The sequence below is a fragment of the Ornithodoros turicata genome, unplaced genomic scaffold (genome assembly GCF_037126465.1).
Source record: "Ornithodoros turicata isolate Travis unplaced genomic scaffold, ASM3712646v1 Chromosome21, whole genome shotgun sequence".
Taxonomy (NCBI): domain Eukaryota; kingdom Metazoa; phylum Arthropoda; class Arachnida; order Ixodida; family Argasidae; genus Ornithodoros; species Ornithodoros turicata.
In genome coordinates, this window is record NW_026999337.1 from 2,617,278 (window position 1) to 2,634,373 (window position 17,096).

Consider the following 17,096-nt stretch of genomic DNA (forward strand, 5'->3'; position numbering starts at 1 on the left):
TGTGCCTGTACCATGTTTATATTTTTGTAACCTGAAGAAGTGCAGTCTCGTGCACGAAAGTCTTGTTTACCATGTGTAAATAAATAAGTTGTTCCTACCGTTTAATATCACTCTTTAATTTTATTAGTAGAAAAAAATCATATTTAAATTTTTGGAAACTTCATTAGCGTTAACGAATGTTATTTTGGAATTCTTATAATTGTATTTTCTGCGTTCCTGCTACCGTGATGAATGATGCTTTCACTGTGCAACGGTCGCTTGCTTAGCGGCTTGCCTGTACAACGCTTTTTTGCTCGTTATTAGCGTGATGTGTGACACAGGCGTTGGTTTTATAATCGAAAGGATTTGTCTGTAAGTTACGACAGTGCGACAGTACAATGAGCGCCAGCGGCCGGGCTGCGGGTGTTATAGGATTACAGCTGGACTACAACTGTGGATACCGCTTTATCGTGAGTACTATGCTTAAGTGCTTTTCCCTTGTGCGCCATTTAGAAATATTACTTCCACTAGAACCTCATCTCTTTGTTCCGCGTCAGGTTCGTGGCACCTGTAAGTGCATGCCGTTTTACGAGTAACATGTACGAGTAGCTAGTTAACGTTACCAGCAACTTGTTTCATTCTCGTGTTTTTGTCTTTGTATTTCTTCGTTCATGCTCGTGTTTTACATCCTTCACACCACGGGTGTTCTCGAACTAGCGTAGAACTAAGAGCTTTGCCGGCTTTCGGGGCAATGAGTAGTACTCATTGCCCCCGAAAGCCGGCGAATCTCTTAGTTGATATGTCCAACTACTCCACAACAGAAATGTTGAGAGATCTGCGTGCTTTTTGGGGCACCAGCTCCGGTGGCGCAGCGGTAACGCGTGCGCTTGGAGACTGGGAGGTCCGTGGTTCGAATCCGCGGGCCGGCTGTGCCGTCTGGGCTTTTTCCTGGGTTTCCCTCAGATGTGTAATAGGCGTATGCCGGCACAGTTCCCCTGAAGTCGGCCCATGGACGCAGCTATCCTCCCCCCGAGCGGATTCCGCTCGGTCTTCCACTTCACCCTTTCCTCTCTTCCTCTCCACCACCTTTCCCTTCCCGAGAAACATGCCGCCTAATCAGGCAGGCAGACCTCCCGGTTCCTCCCAACGACACACACACACACTTTTTGGGGCCACGACTGCTCAAATTAACTGCACACTCTAATTACATGTTGCAATTCAATCCATATTTACTTGTGCCTTTTCAACTTTCCAGAAACCTTAAGCTGCTTGGGCTCAAAGGAAAATGCCGATCCATCGTGTGCTATTAACAACATCTCACATACTTTGTTGAATAATTCAAGATGACCACAAGGTAGTCGAGCAAGGGACCCATCAGCCATGAAATATTATCTATTCCATGTAACTCTGTACTTCCTCTACTGCTTTCGTTTAATTACATTATAGTTACGCTACATGTACATTAGAATATGTGCAATGTTTGATTACAAATAAAATGTAATTTTGCATTGCAGTTCTTTGGATCTGTCGTTGCTGGGAACAGCGATCCTGCGAAGTGGCACTGGTTGCCTACCAGCTAGCCTCTGTCCGAGCAGGCCACCGTAAGTCAAGCCACTTCAACTGGTCCCAGTTCAACAATTAGGTTTGCAACCAGCTCCAGTCGAGACTGCGACCAGTTAGAAACCAGTTCAGATTGGGACTGGCCAGAAACCAGTTGGGCCAACTGGTTTCTGGCTGGTCCTAGTCACAACTGGTACCAGTTGGCCCAACTGATTTCTGGTCCCAGTTTCAGCTAGGACCAGTTGCAACTGGGACTGGGTGAACTGTGTTATCGAACAGAGGCCAGTTGTCCCAACTGGTACCAGTTGAGCTGGAACCGGTTGCACTGGTCCCTGTTCGATAACACAGTTCAACTGGTACCAGTTTAAAAAATTTTTGCCTGGGGTACTCCCAGAAGACACGTACTTTCGCCTTATTGCACGCAAAAAGGGAAATGATCCTGTGTACTATTTCCAATCACCGTTACTTGAAGCTGCTGCCGGCTAAAAGAAGCTGAGCAAGCTCCATGCGCATATGCCCACTGATGTAACCTGGAGGTAAATTATCTTGTTGATGTGTTAGATTTACTTCTTTGCATACTTCAGTGCTCCAAGATATTGATTGCTAAACCACTCTGCTGTAAATTTTGTATCCTAGGTGAAAAGATCTAAGAACATGCGTATATGACATATCATGTGCTTCATATGCGCATGACTTGTCAATGTGGTGTTACTTGAATGATGTCGTGATTGTTGAACATGTTTAACGTGTTCTTGACCCTGCATAATTTGTTTGGTTCCAATCTGTTCCAGCAGAGATGGTCACTTCTGTGCACACCATCCTTCCTGGCCAAGTCGTGTGGAAAGGCATCCAAGACACGCTTGACCTTGGATCACTTTCTGCAAGAAGATCCAGGAGGAGGCATCTCTTTTGCATGGTTTCTCGTGACACTGAGTGAGTATTTCAGTTTTTATAATCAATCAGCATTGCATCACTTTATCATTTCAATCCTTCACTCTGCAGGAGCACATTTCAACTAGAAACTGATATTATTCCAGCTTATTTCATTTAGCTGTTTGTACTGCTGTTCTTTAGTGACTGTAACACATGCTTGTTGTGTTCATAACTTAAATGTCACACCAATGTCTCGAAAGGTAGAACATAAGGAGCTGGTGTGCCTTATAACTTCACATGGAATTAGGGTATTTTGTTGGGTTGGCATGCTGCTTGTTTACCCTTGAACATTAGCATTCTTTGCAATTGAAATTTCGCCCTCTTACCCACTTAGAATTTGCGGCAATAAGTGCATAGCATGACGGATAATGTTCGGTGTTCCTCTCCTTATTTTTTGTCGGAGACAAAGTCGTTGAGTGAAGCTACTGGTGGCTGGCTAGTACGTGTAGCTCCATATCTTAATATATTGAAAGCTGGGTGACCACGCCGGATCAGACAGGGTGGTTCGGTCGACCTCTTCATTTTTTTCTTTCAAACCCCTACTGAAAAATCTTATATGTAGATCCTCATATGATGTTATTGGATATAGGACCTATAAGTGGTGTAGGTTCCACAGGAGTTAGAGGTTTTGTAGGAGCAATATAGATATTATAGGAGATGTAGGACCTGCGTCTCCTATATGATCTGTACACTGCTACCCGTATTCACCAGTCGACTTAAACCATTGGTTTAGTGACGTCGGGTTTAAATCGATCACGTGATCTCTCCGGCTATGAAGGGCCATCCAAAGGGTTGACCACAACGCATGCGCATTATTCACATTGTCACGCGACGGTTGAGGGGAGGGAGAAAGTAGCAGACGACAGGAGTGCGAGGGAGGGAAGGCTCCTGTTTTTTTTATTTTTTTATTATGAGGTTGTTACGGAAGAAAAGTTGAGATGGCGCTGTTGCAGGTGGTTGCGGAGTTGCGGATCAGGGTATCGGTAATCGGTGGTTAGATCTACCTCCGTATCTGTTAATGACAAGCTCAGCGAGATATGGTTGTTATGGTCGCTAAAAAGGTGTACATAGTCAGCGTTTGCAATGTTATTTGAAAAACAGAAGTAGGTATCCTCGCGGAGGTGATCGTTGTGCTATTGTCAGTGTTTGGTCGTCGATTGTGGTTGCGTGCAATAATTTCATCCGCATCGACCATCGCTTATTTATCGTCTGTTGTGCGATATATGTGGTGAACTGCAACGATCAAGATTGCCTCTCGATTGCGGGGGCATTCCTTTATACGCTTTCGAGCCTGGTGTCATGAGCGCAACGTGTGTGCAAGTGTTTGATCACTGTGGGGTATGTAAACAGAAAGAAAGTTGATGCAAGGATGGCCTTATGCTGCATGGGACTCCCACACGCACAACTTTTACAGTGTTATCGTTTTAAGAAATCGACGTCATACTTTCAACGTGTCACAAACCTGCAACGCGTTAGATTATCTCCTTGCTGGCTGTGTTTCTTTGGAGCGCGACTGATACGGAAGACTTACTCAGGGTGCTGCCTTGTTTCCGTCGTCGTCCTGTGTGTGTCTGTGTATTTCGTTTGTTTGTTTAGCTCTGTTTTGGTCATGTTACCCAGGACGTTCTTGCTTGTGAGCGTGGAAGTGTCGTGACCCCCATGTCAGTGCGGTCCGTTGCTGTGCTTAACTCTGACCTCTTTTATTTCTGCATTTCATCATATCAGACTATTGTAGAAATCACTAAGCACTAAATTGATTGTTCTGTTCAGCCCACAAAGATTCATCGTTACGTTGTGACTGTCTCTTGGTCTGATGAAATTTCACGAAATAGGAACATACCTAATGTATATATTTGTCATTACAGTTACTGAGCATATTTGTCATTTGATATGATGCATTCAACATTGTTAAAATAAATGGCCACACTTTAGTGCCAGCACACTACGTCTGAACCATTCAGGATTTGTAGTTTAATGAGACCATGTACACAAAATACAGATGTTAAAATTAACCAAATATATCATAAAGAAGGAGGTGTTATACCAGTTTCACAAGTGGTGTTCAAAGGATAGAGCAAACAGGAATGGACCAAAGAAAACACATACAACAGCTGCAACATCAGCTACAAATAAGCCTGTGCTGCTATTTTGTTCAATAATTGCATTGTGCTTATTTCTTCAACTTCATATATTATTGAGGGAACACTTTTATGCAACTGGTTCGGGACTTGCACATTTTCCATGCTCATTCTTTACAAGCTTATCTTTCAACTTCATACTGGCATTGTAAATTTCACTAGCATTATCATCGCACCATTACATGCCAAACCACCACGACCACTAATGCTTAAAAACTCCCCCCAGCTCATGCCATGCCATGCTAAAATACGGCTGCCAAGAGCACATCATGCATTAAACAAGTGTAGCAAGGCAGGGTAGGTCGTACGAATTATGGTGTGTAGACAACCAAAAGACGCGGACAGAAGAACAATGACACGGACGACTGCATCATGCACTACGCTCTGTGAAATCACTCCTTATCTAAGCTTTTAATTTAGGATTCCTGTTCAGAAAGAATTTGTGTTAGTGATGCAGTTAGTTATCGCTCCACCCTAACACAGATCACTCAACTTTGACTGTGAAATGACATAAGAGGCCTGTGTGATGCCATGAGAATGATAACTGCCACTGTATAATTGTGTAAACTTATTTTGTTAATTTTTATTTCACCACTTGCTTGCCATTTTTTTAGTTTTCCAGTCATGGAATAGTTCTCTGACTATTTTCCCAGTTTTCCATGCCTTACTGGTTTGCAGACATCCTGAGATATACACGGTGATTCAAGCAACTGGGCATTCGAGGATTACATGTTTGTGACCTGCCTCGACTAATTCTCGTTCTTTACACCGATGATAAAGCTCTGAAAAATTATTGCGCAGGCTGCATTTCTGCACTGTGTGGTTATGCAGTTTGACTGTACAGCTTTGTATTGAGAGATTGTGCTATTTCTTGAGAAATGACACAGTGGAACATCAAAGCAAGGCAGACCTAGAGGTGCTCATTCTAGCATGAAATCTCTGTAGTAGCACTGATCATTGTCTGCTTGCTTTCTGTATTGATCTATAGCAGACAGTGACATGAAGTTCACAAATGGACAAATATGCACAATGCAAATAAGCTCACACAAAGAAAGAAATGCAACTTGAAATCATGTGCATCTTAGCTACAATGAGCTGTGTTACTTTTATTAAAATTTACATGTTTGTATATCTTTCTTCCACAATTTCACTTATTTTTTGAACCACTTTGGTAGTTGTCACTTTGTAGAGGCGGACATATTCATCCAGTTGTGTCAACACAAATCTATGCAACTGGACAGTTTAATGTAGTGAGCATGATGTACTGCATCATCAAGGACAAAGTTTGGGAGTACTTCCGTTGGGAAGGACAAAGTTTGGGATGTATAGGACATAACACTGAATATGTAGTAAAATAATACAGATGCCTCTACATGACGAACCACCTAACTTCAGTAACGAGTGATGAACCTGCAGTCTTCAGGCAACTTCAGGAAATTAATACATGATGTATGGGGAAATGGTTCAAAAGATTTACCAGCACCCAAAGCAACAGTTTCACAAGTGCCGGCCAAATGCATTATGTTGGCGCCCAAGATAAGCATGTAATTATTTCATTCCACTTTACTGAACTTTATGCATGAAAATGTGGGAGGAGAGGGGGGTTCTGAAAAGAAACAGAAGTAGTGTGAATTTTCCGTTAAAAAGAAATGAAAAATTTTTCACACTTAACCACAAGATTTATGAACCTATGGTGAAGCAAGCTCTTACACAGACATGTTTTTCGTGTGTTACATGAAGGTCAGTTGTGTTGGGGATGGCATGGTATGTGATAGGCCTAAGCTAATGCCAGCCACATATTTGTATAGCAGTAAATTTTCTTCACATGTGACTTTGAAGAACTGCTTACTTGAAACAAAATAAATAACCAGGTGTGACACATATACAATCTAATGTCACAGGCATTTGGTGCCAGTCATTCAGTGAAACTAGTTTGCACGAGATGCCACATATTCTCCTGGTGACGATGAGGGGGAAGGAAGCTTTCCAGCGATAAATGTATGTCATGGTGTCGTGTATTGCAACAGCATTCAGGCACTGTTTCGAGTGACAGATCCATACATGTTAAAACCATTTGTCGCTGATGACACATTCTTAGCTACATCCGAACTTTGTTACCGTGGTATTCCAATATTCTGTATACCCTCCACTCACTGCTTTAGGAGTGGAGCGCGAGTCAAGGCAGAGGAGAGCTGGTGTGAAATGGGAGTACCCATTCCGCGTAGTTATTGTACAGGACATGCCGTACGGGAAAAACTGTGGACCTTTAGCATGCACCTGAGCTGGTGTAAGGGGAACAAGTTGTAACATAGTTGAATGTACAGTAAGTACAGTATTACACATATGCATATTAGAAGTGGATATTGGTTTGGTTCACTATTTTTGAACTCAGCTATTCAGAACACGTTGAAGACAGGCACAACACCAAATTAGAGGCATTGTGGCATTCGTGATAAATACAAGCATCATAGCAATGTGCATGCGGGAGTATATTATAAATCATGTAGCATGATTCCATAGGAATGTGTTTTCCCATTCTTAAGATGTACCTCTACAGGATAAGAGACTACACAACAAGAGTGCACTGATCACACTAGTGTAAAGCTGCAGTGTCGTCGAGCAATTTTTAACAGTCCTGCTCACAGAAATGATGCAGAACAGCATGCATACATTTTAGCTTGAAAGAAAAGCCTTGAGCTTCAGGAGACACAAGAGGGACTCTGTTTTTCTGTTTAGTACTATATTCACACTCAACAGCTGGGTACATGGATAAACTCTGCCGCCATATGACAGCTATCAACAACATAAAAGGAGATGCATAATGTAAAAAACCCCGAGAGTAGGGAACACGAAGGGACAGACACAACAGACTTCGTGTTGTGTCTGTCCCTTCGTGTTCCCTAGTCTCAGGGGGGGGGGGGGGGGTTACATTATGCATCATCTTCACCAGCTCGCTTGCTTCCTAGCCATTCTTTCATTATAAAAGGAGAGATAGTGTAACATGGGTGCATGTTTACCCTGCTTTACTACTGTCATCAATATCCACATTGAACACGTGCACACAGAAGTTAACTATGCAGCCATATGGCAGTAGTCTATAACATAAAAGAACAATAGCTACTGTTAACATGGGACCGTGCTCTTTTCACGTTCTCGTGTGCTCAGTGTATATACAAACATCTGCACTGGCAGGACAAATCTGTACCCATGCTAACAGAAGCTAACTTTCTTTTAAGTACATAGTTGACAACAGTCACGTGGCCATGTACAATATTTCCATGCACTCATGCTACAGTTATGACAGAACCACATTTCCATTTTGATGTTGCATGTACCAGCTGGCTACTATTATAATTGTCAATACCCTATGTTTTGTTAAATCTATCTGGTAGGTGTTATTATCAGTAATTGCAGTTGATCTAATTTTCAACTTCAAGTGCAATGCAATAATGAGCAAAAGAGCTTAAAGTTTCTGTACACATTGCCATTGATTCCTATGCAATTCAGCTCTTTTGCAGTAAACCTCAGACATATTAGTGGAGTCAGCAGTTTTTTCCTTGTGCACCGTTGCTTACTTATGCTTTCACGTGACCTCACCATCTAATTGAGCAGGGTATCGAGAGTGCATGCCTCTATGAAAAAAGTCATCCTTGTGGAACTACGTAATAGCCTTTATTGTCTGAATATAAACAAAAATCTCACAAATACAAAGTTGTTGTGACGAATGAGTCCACAACAGAGATTTTTTAAGAAATGATCTCCAGAATATCTGTGCTTATACAATGCACAAAAACAGTCATTGATTGGTTATGGTTATGTACCTGCAATAGTTAACCTAAAAAAGTAATGATGCATCCAAAAGGTCTCCAGCCTCCTTTAGCACACTGCCTGTGTAGTGTCTTTTGCAGAAACAGCCCTACAAAAGCAGATCTACTGTTACCATACAATAAATCAAAATAGAAGTAAGCAGCTGTCTTTTTGAATGTTTTCCAATGTAGCAGTTGTAACACAATACCTGAATAACTTTTTTTCATTGGTCTCCTCTGCTGTGGCATGCTGAAATAAGTAAAACACACATTTCAGTTTCATCTATGTGAATTACAAATCTATTACATATGAATCCAGGGGAAATGGGGACCTCGTTCGGTTTTGCTCCAGTATTTTCATAACCTGGGAAAGCAAAATCTGCTCAAATTCCGTGTTCAGTGTAGTGCAACAACATGCATATTTCCATGCCTAGATAGTATCCACACAACAGCCGCAAGACGCTAATGCACTTTACGATCAGTTCTATTGCACGGTTAAAGGTCTCTGGAGATAAGACACGCTGCAAAGAGATGAGAGATACTGGGACGGTTATGCGAGTGGGTAACGCCCCTCAATTTCTCCATCGGGGCTTGCAACAACCATCTAGCACGTTATTGCTCTTACTGTACAATGAGAGGGGTGCTTACAGTGTGTATCACAGGAGATGACACTCATAATAAGCGCCAGCACAAACAGCACTACGCTTTGTTTTTGAAGATGCACATTGAAGTTCGGCCATCCGCACGCTCTGTCAGTCCATTGGATTGGTATCTGGATTTTGTCCAGTGGCACATGTCGATGTCACTCACTTTGACCACACTTCGACGGTGCTTTTACGTTTACCATGCAAGAGCTTGCAATAGCGCCTTCGAAAAACAACTGCTGCATTTCGTGATCCCGGTCAAGCGTTACGCCACTTTGCTTTACTAACCGCGCATTTAAACCGATTCTGCTTAACTTTTACCAGTTAGACTTCGAATTAGTGAAACATCACCTACCACAACCACTCTACGATAGTTTTTTCAGCACACGTTCACAGTTACAACGTACTTAGGCCGACGTTAAACGTTAAACTAGCCCCTCCCCTAGTTTAAAACACGTCCCATTCAAATACATGGGTCTTAAACCACCGGTTTAAGTAGCTTGGGTGGATGATCGAAATGGAATATTTGAAGGGAATATTCGTCCCATTGCGATCAAATCCATCTCCTGGGCGCTTCTAGCAACTATATCAATCAAAACTTACCGAAGATTTGATGAAAAATTCTTCGTGAACCGGGGATTAGGCCTACCGGCCACAACCGCATCTGGCAGACTCTGGCGAAATGCGCATGCGCCGTGCAGGAAGCTCGCTATGTGCGGTGCCATTGGCTTCACAGCAGCAGGTTGTAGGGCATGGGGTGGTGATCCAGGATTGGCGAACGAAAGTCTCACGTGATCAATTTAAACTCGACGTCACTAAACCAATGGTTTAAGTGAGTTGGTGAATACGGGTATGCGTGTATGGGGACACGGTATGAAATTTGGCTGTGGCGATACATGCATACACATGCAATGAACAAAAATAATAAGAGAGGAGTACAATAAAATACCATCTACTTCCCTTTATTTATTAATACCATTCACAATTTTTTACATTCAAGGACACAGCTGTAAAAGCTTGCACTGCCGTGGAGCAGATGACGGAGTTGCATGGGTGAGGCGTATGCCTCATCTGTTTCACAGTAAACACAAATCAGTGAAGAGCTCTGCAACGTACTTTGACGCGACTTACTTGATGTCTTTCAACATTTCCGTGACGTATCTGTTCATTTTCCCACGTCGTGTGTGTGCTGGCTCATCTGCGTTGTTCACGAAAATCGATCCGTGAAAAGCATCTGAAATTCACAAATTCGTCGTAAGTAGCGGGGCCACTGGAGCATCACATGTGACATCTTAACCCTGATAAGCGTTGGAGGTTTACCAATAGGGACACTGAGCTAACAGATAGAAATAAGGTAATAGGAATCACAAGGGTAATATTCACACTGAGAGCATAAAGTAGGAGGAACCCACATGCTGCAAAGGATACTGAACAAAAAGCACGAAACATGACACTACTGGCACGCAACTAACCTTTACTTCACCAAATCGAAGGGCTTCTGGACGTATCTTCCAACACGCACACAAGAAAGCACGTCCAGGCATCACCTGTGGAGCAGAATAACACATCCACAGCAGTTCGGTGCACCAGATGGGCCCAGAGCCACAACGAAACGCGAAAATCCGGATGCGAGAACAAACGCGTCCGACCTCAACGAACTTTGCAAGCGAAATGAACGCCAGAACGCCAGAGCCCCGCCTGGTGGCGGCGGTGGAAGGGAAGGAAGATGCACGCTGTTCAGGCGCTCCTCGCACTATGGCAAGAGAACGGAAAGTCGCGTGAGGACGGGACTAATGCTATCGGAAAGAGGACGCTTTCCCCGTCAAAAAGAGACCTCAATCGCGTTTCTACACCTACAAAAACCCGATATCGAGAAAAATGCCCCGGTCCTATGTATAAGAGGGCCGCCGTTGCCACGGTGTCCTAACTCGGGAACGGAGAGAGATAGAAAGGTGCCGCAAGTTTCTACGCGTTGCCTATATCGAGTGCGTTTATCCATTAAAAGGAAATTCGCATCCGCCGCGGGATTGAAACCTGAAAACGGAGACAAAATCAGGAAATGGTAGTCGGTGTCAGGAATTTCGAGAATGACGCCTTAACCGCTGGAAATGGACGGATGGTTTGAATGAGAAAGTTGTAGAGCAGAGAACAGAGCACATGCACACAAAATTTCAACTGAATCGGACGTCGGGTATGCGAGTTAAGACTCCGAACAGTGGGAAGCGTTTGAGAGTTGCGCTAGCCAGACTGGTCGCCTCGTCATACTCTTAAGCCGATATGGCGAGAACGGAACGTCGCGCGTCTACGGGATCAACGCTGTTCGAAAGAGCACATCGAGACTGTCACAACGAAGGGAAACACAACAATGTCGCAACAAGGGGAACGTTTTGGGGGGGAAAGCCGTCGGTCCCATGTACTGGGAGGCCAGTAAACGCGGAAACCTGTAACTCGAGAACCGCTAAAGTTGGAAAAGTGTGGTAAATTTTACCACGTGCACCGCGTCGATAACAGTATGCTCTCCAAAGATACATCATGTCCGACGCGAGCTTATTTCCGAAAAAGGGCCCCGAAGTTCGAAAAAACGGCGTTTCTAACGCGTCTCCTCGTACAACTTCTAAACCACGAGATCAGCTGCTAGTGTGATTTGAGCGATCGTAGAACTATTCCAGACCTGTTCGGACCTAAATTTTGGTCTCGATCCGATAAACGGGGCGAGAGGTACGGGACTTTGGAGGTGTCGGAAGCACTGGCGGCGGCCTTGAATTTCCAAATATCTCGGCAACTGTCAGGATTTCTCACAAGCCACGAGCATGCAGGCGAAGGGGGAAGAAACGGGAATTCGTCACAAAAAACCGCGTCCAGATATGACAGCTGCAGGCCGAGATATTAGACCCGGAAACCCATCGAGCGACAAAACAATATCGCTGGATGGGGTTCAACAACCACTGGACGGTTGAAAAACGCCAAGTACTGTAATGTGCCAAATGTGTGCATGGAACGCACGCATCATTTTATGTTTGATCTTTGGTCGATCAGTAATTGACTTGTATGTATGTTCCAAAAATGAATCGAACACATCATGAAATGAAACACATATCAGCCCTCCTAAAATCAATATAAAATTTTTACATGTAAAGATTTTATATTGATTTTAGGAGGGCTGGTATGTGTTCCTGCACGTTCTTACTTGTTTCAGGGTTTCAGGGACTTATAACTGGTCGGCAAAGGATGACTCCTATGTGGCCGTATGTGACCCTGTATGACTCCTGCATGGTCTACATATAGGACCCGTGTAACTCCTACATCCTCAGTGTAGGAACTTATGGGTCCTGCATGGTCCTACATGACTCCTGCATGGGCTCGTTTAGGATCCCATAATGGCCTACACAGGAGTTATATAGGACCTTATGGCTCCTACATGACTCCTGCATGGACTCGTATAGGATCCCATAATGACCTACACAGGAGTTATATAGGTTCCTAAATAAAATATAAGGATCCTGTAGCGTCCTATATAATTTTACACAGGTCCTATATGAATTACTTGTGGGTTTTTTCAATAGGGACATATTTTAAAGCCTTGTTCCTAGGAGGTATATTGGCGCTGAAAGTAGTTGAAAATAATTGGTCGTTATTTTTAATGTACTATCATTCAGATGTGGACATTTCGACCATTGTGCTTTCTATGCAGTTTGACGCCAAGTATCTTCATAACTATTTGACATATTTAGCTGAATTTGTTATCCGTGTATTGTCTGGGATGGGTAGCACTGCATATGAAGTTCTGCAGATTGTAAGAAGGTGCATCTTTGATGAGCAAAAAATCGCAAAGTTGCTTCATTTGTAAAATATTGTACGTTTTCGGAACCTCATAACTCGTCCCCCGTTTGTGATACCAGAAAATTATCCGCATCATTGTGTTCGTCTCGAAATGCCCTTTCCTTGCATAACGAGTACATTGCATTGTGAATTAACGGCAACGGCCCCAACAGTCCTTTTATGAAGGGTGTCTACGAGAAATGCGTAAATTCGACAGCGTGTATCCCATATATTCCCACTCGTGACATCGTTCATTTTACTCACAAACATTCTCCGAGAAGACTCAAAACAGCACACACAAAAATTTGCTTCAGGGATGGTCGAAGTTAGGTTCATAACTCAATGTCATTCGCAACGTAATTTCGACCATGTCTGAAGCAATTTTTTTATGTGCTGTTCTGAGTCGTCATGAAGAACGTTTGTGAGTTTACGAGTGGGAATATATGGGATGTGCGATGTCGAGTATACGCATTTTCCGTAGATACCATTCACAAAAAGACCGTTGGGGTGCAATTCGCGATACGATGTAATCGCTATGCGGAGAAAGGTCATTTCGAAACGAACAAAATGGTGTAGATCATTTTCAAGCATCACAAATGGGGGCTGAGTTGTGAGGTTCTCAAAACCTATCATATTTTACAAATGAGGGAACTTTGCGATTTTTTATCTCCTCAGAGGCAAACCTTAGCGATTCTCAGAGCATAGGACGCAGTACTACCCACCTGACACAACACTTGAAAACAAATTCAGCAGAATATGTCAAATAGATATGAAGGTATGTGGCGTTGAACTGCGTACGAAGTGCAATGGTCGAAATGCCCAGATCTGAATGGTAATTCATTAAAAAATAACCACCAATTATTTTCAACTACTTTCACCACCAGTATGCTTCCTAGGGACGAGGCTTTAATATATGTTTGAAAGAAAAAATTGGAGAGGTTGACCAGACCACCCTGTTTGATCCTGCGTGAAATCACCCAGCTTCTGTTTCTCCCTAGCAGTAAGAAAGTGTGGTGCCCTCTGTGCGCTGGTGCGCCACGATGCTGTGCTCTGCTCTCCATAGTATTTATTCATCCAGAATGCAAGAAGCATTACAAAGTTGTTTCTTTTTTATGACTATAGTCTAAAAACTGAGTGGTACAGAAAGCCCATTTTGATCACAAAATGTTGTACAGTACTGGTGCGACATAATTGCAGTATGCTGTTTTAAAATGATTAGTTGGTAAAATGGATGCGAGGCAAACGGGGAGGTAGCTCTAATCATGATTTGTGTGCAGAACAAAGAAATCAGTGTTAGATTCAACATGGAAATTGTGTACTTTCTCTCCCCCTTTTTTTTCGGTGATGAGTATTACAGGTGTGGGACGTGCATGTGTCAGTATGAAGGACATTAGGGTGCAGCGAATTTATGTGGTACATATTTTATAACAAAACACAAGCACGCAATTCTCTGGTGCATGGTGAGATTAGTGCAGTGATTTTCCATAAGCTAACCATCTCATTCCTGCATACATCACCCGTGTCACTAGTCATCAAAAGTAAAAATTTGTACTTGCTTCACTGATGGCATTGCTGATTCTTTCATTTAAAACGTATTTTGTGATTGGAACTACCTGTTGAATTGCTTGGCATGTATTTCCTGGAACAATATCAGTGACATTTGTGATTATACGAGTGAAGTGTGCTTATTTCATAACCAAACATATTCTTCGTTTCAACAATTTTAGGCCACATCTATAATGACAAACACTGTAAGATCATTGCGTCTTCACACAGTCACTCCACATGAAATCATCAGTATCTAACAATATTTAAATCGATATATATACTATCGCAGTATGAGTGAAGGTCTTTATGAACAGTATAAGACTTTAAGATATTCCTTCGCTTGTATTGGAAAGTACTCAGCCAGCACCATAAAGGTGTCTGTACTAGTGCCACCACACTGAATGTGTAATGTGCAGAGGTGTGTGCATGTGGACCTGCATTCGAATGGTAGTAACTGTCGTACTACATATCCTGCATTTTCTTTCTTACAGGAGTATACTGTGGATCAGCCCTGCAGGGGCAGCAAGCTGAAGAACAAAGCCAGAACCTATGAAGAAGTTCTGGGGATTGTGTCGAAAACAGCACAAGTGTAAGGGAACGTTTTACTTGGTAACCAGATACACTTAATATACTTTGCAACTCTAAGATGTTTTTTTGATCGCTGCAGATTCAACAGATGTCACAGATTTTTCACCATTTCTCTGTATGTACAATAAATGCTCGGTCCTGTACTCTATGACTTGTGTCACACATTACTGCATGACTTGCAATTCCATTAAAGGAAGACAAACACAATTACACATCCTTCGGTGCTGTTCCCAAATTTGTGGGAATTAATGCACTCCACACTTCAAACAAAAGCCGACTCTCTCAGGTGGCCGTGAAAATTACGGGAAAGAGCCGGCAACACAGCTGCCATTAAAATCCCTGTAAATTTTACAGCTGCATTTTTTGTAAGACACCGTAATTTTCACGGGAAAAAACAGCATTCTGGTTACATCAAAATCACTGTAAATTTAACGGCAGTACTTCTTCCGAAGTGGACGTAATTTTAACGGGAAAAGTCCTGCAACATAGCTGCCATTAAAATATACGTAAATTTTACGGTATTTTTTTTTACAGTGTGTGCACGAGCGGAGCAACAGAAAGCTTTTTCTACATTGAAATTAAGAATAACCTATTAGTACACACACAAGCCAGGCCTATGTTGTAAAGTTTTTCTGTTTACAACCGTACTTCTACTGTCAACACCCAGTATCGCTCGCGCCTCTTGCTGGTGGCCTTGCCGATGGGTCTGATTTGGTATTTTCGCTAGTTTTCGCTACCAGTTTAGATATACCTTGGTGGCGGTACTGGAAGAGCATGAAGAGGAGAGCAACAGAAAACAACGTTTAATGTACGAATGATCGCAAAAGAATTCTAAATTTATAATCCTAAATTTATCTAAAATGGGATAACCATGTGCTTGCTGTGAGAAGGAGGATGTCACTTGGAATATGTGCGCTCAAAAAAAATTCAGAAATTGATACCTCAGAGTACGCTCATATCTGTATATTATTGCACTTAGTGCGCTTAGTGCAGAGAGGACAGGTAGAGTGAGAGTACACATTAGTGCACTCTCATTCGGTGTATGCAGTTCAGGTGTACAGATTTGTATATGAACAAACCCTGAATTCGATTTACATGCTTCAATAACATGCTTGTCTCCTCCAGAGAGGACACACATCAGATTCACAACAGTTTTTTTTTTTTTTTTTTGTGACCAATTGATTTATCAGTTAAGTATTACAGGACTGCTTTGCTTATGCGCAAGCTAGTTTATGGGGATACAGTTGTTCACTGTGTTACACTTCAGATGTCAACGCCATATTTGACAAGGTCTGACAATTTACAGTTACCATGTGTCAGGACAAATTATGGACACCGGAGCTACTTTGGTGCGAAGGTGTGGAATTCTTTATCATTCGAGATGAAAACTGTCTCCAGTATCCAGGTCTTTCTTGAGAAATCTAATCTTGAGAAACGAGTTTGCATAAAATAATGGTGATTGCTATATGTTATATGTGTGCCAATCCCACAGGTTTAATGCTGTGAGTGACCACATTACAGCATGTCCTAGCGCTCTCTTAGACGATTGCGTACATGATTTCTCGAATAAATAAACACTGTATTGTATTGTGATTAACCGGCATGATATTCATGCTCTGAAGCTAATGACATGTGCTGATTTGCCGACCACTCTTGTCCTCAATAGTGACTGTGCAATGCTGAATCACTTTGAAGTATACCAGGAAGAAATTATCTTCAGGCTCTTTATATGTAGAAAACGCAATACTTTGCCTCCATTCAGCAAGTGGTGAGTACAGCACGGGTAAACTTACATAGGTGCGTCGCATATTTCCAGGATCCGAGCCTTCGTAAACGAGATAGAGACAAGGTTAACTTGAAATGCCATCTTTATTTGAGAAATCTTGCTTCCGCGCGTACTCCTCTTTGTAAGCCGTGCCGCAACAACAGCTTTTCTTGCAGCTGAACACCGCCAACGTTCCCCAGTCAACTCTGTCCGAATCCGAGCCGGAGATTGTGTTCAGGAGCTGAGGCATCACCTGGAACTCAAACTGCCTCTCTGCACCGCAATAACACCTAGGAACCTCCTTCGGGACTCCTTC

General features: G+C 42.6%; 2 long non-coding RNA genes across 2 annotated transcripts; both read left to right on the plus strand.

Annotated features, from left to right (window-relative positions):
* The first annotated feature begins 269 nt into the window (after window positions 1–269).
* LOC135373156 (uncharacterized) lies at window positions 270–1,557 on the plus strand. The gene is made up of 3 exons (XR_010416303.1): window positions 270–449; window positions 1,235–1,333; window positions 1,494–1,557. It is a non-coding gene; the product is annotated as an uncharacterized LOC135373156 (long non-coding RNA).
* Window positions 1,558–1,983: 426 nt separating this feature from the next.
* On the plus strand, window positions 1,984–15,259 carry LOC135373121 (uncharacterized). The gene is made up of 3 exons (XR_010416292.1): window positions 1,984–2,075; window positions 2,334–2,472; window positions 14,919–15,259. It is a non-coding gene; the product is annotated as an uncharacterized LOC135373121 (long non-coding RNA).
* The last annotated feature ends 1,837 nt before the right edge of the window (window positions 15,260–17,096 follow it).